Source organism: Sorex araneus, chromosome 2 (genome assembly GCF_027595985.1).
Source record: "Sorex araneus isolate mSorAra2 chromosome 2, mSorAra2.pri, whole genome shotgun sequence".
In the NCBI taxonomy this organism is placed as follows: Eukaryota; Metazoa; Chordata; class Mammalia; order Eulipotyphla; family Soricidae; genus Sorex; species Sorex araneus.
This window is the reverse complement of record NC_073303.1, coordinates 234,097,858-234,099,360: the sequence shown is the minus strand read 5'-3', so window position 1 is coordinate 234,099,360 and position 1,503 is coordinate 234,097,858.

Sequence of the window (1,503 nt, the reverse complement as noted above, 5' to 3'; positions counted from 1 at the left end):
GTCCCCGCTGCTGCCATGTCTTTCTGTGCCTTGGCTCAGGCCTCACTGGGTGCTGCTACCGTGGGGTCTTCCCAGCAGCCGGAGCCTGCTAGGACCCCCAGAGAGGGAGCCAGGAGCAGATGAGCACAGCCACGGCGGCCTCTGCCCAGCCTCTGCCCAGCGAGCCCGTCTCCCCTCGTGGCTGCCTCCAGTTTGCTCCAGTGTCTGACAGTGGCTCTGTGTCCTGGCCTCAGGACCCCACAGGAAGTACAGTGGCCGCCCCCTTCCTGCTCATGTCTACCCGTGGCTTCATCTCCAAGAGCTGGACCGGCTCTGGGAGCCCCAGTGTTGGCATTTCCCGTTCTTGTCCTTACTGTTGTCCTGTTCCGCTTCTCTGGTTTGGGGATACACCTGACTGTGCCCCGGGATGACTCCTGACTCAGTGCTCAGGGGTCACTCCTAGCAGTGCCCCAGGGCCCAGGCTGGCACCGGGGTTGGAACCTGGGTCCACTGTGAGCAAAGCTGCACTCAGCCCTTGAACGTGGCTCCCCAGCCCCCCACTTGTCCTTTGTTTTCTTTGGGGGCCACACCTGGTGGTGCGCAGAGCTGCCTCCTTGCTCTGTGCTCAGAAATCACTCCTCTCGGGGCTCAGGGACCCTGTGGGATTCCAGGCATCAAACCTAGGTGGGCTGCTGTCCTCTCTTGGGTCCTCACTACTTTTAAGCTGCTTCCTGTAGGCGTCACAGTGAGCCATCCACCCTCCGGGTCAACCCTCTTGGACTCAAACCCCCGAGTCCACGCCCCCTGGTACTTTGTGCTCACTAGCCTCTGCCCTGCCCAGCTGCTTGGGCCCTGGGCAAGGCCCACATCACCACTCAGGGCAGGCACACAGGCAGCCAATGGCACGCTTACTCCCTGCACCTCCCCTCAGTGGCCCCGGGAGGCCTAGACAGGCCCATTCAGCCCTCACTGGGGTCCCCCATTGCCTGTCGACACCCCCTCCCCCATTGATGGCTTCTCAAACCAGGAGCAAAATGAGGGGCTCCGTCCCCATGCAGAAACCCTTCCCGGGCCGGGGCTCTGGACAGACTTCAGCACCCTGACATGCTGCTTCTCATCCTCCGGCCCTCAGGGATGTTGAGTGGGTTCCACATCAGTAGTGCCCAGCAGTCACTTGGCTCTCACGCTGTCACCCTGTGCCCCCTTGGTGGCCCTCATTTCTGTATTTCTGATGGTGACTCCTCAGCACGTGCTGAGACACCAGAGCTGGCCTGGGTCAGGGGGTGGTGGAGGGTCAGGGTCGGGGCTTCAGGCCTCCTGGCCGGACTCTGCTGTGTTGACCTTGGCTTGAGGCCCCTGATGACGCCGATCAGCACTAGCCCTGGCACCTGCCGCCCCGCCCCCGGCCCTTCCTCCTCCAGGTGGGGCTGCCTCGGTCCCTTTTTCAGCTGACACCAGTCAAGCCCGGTGGGGGCAGTGCACACATCACCGTGGTGTCCGAGCCCTTCAGTGGCCTATTATGAC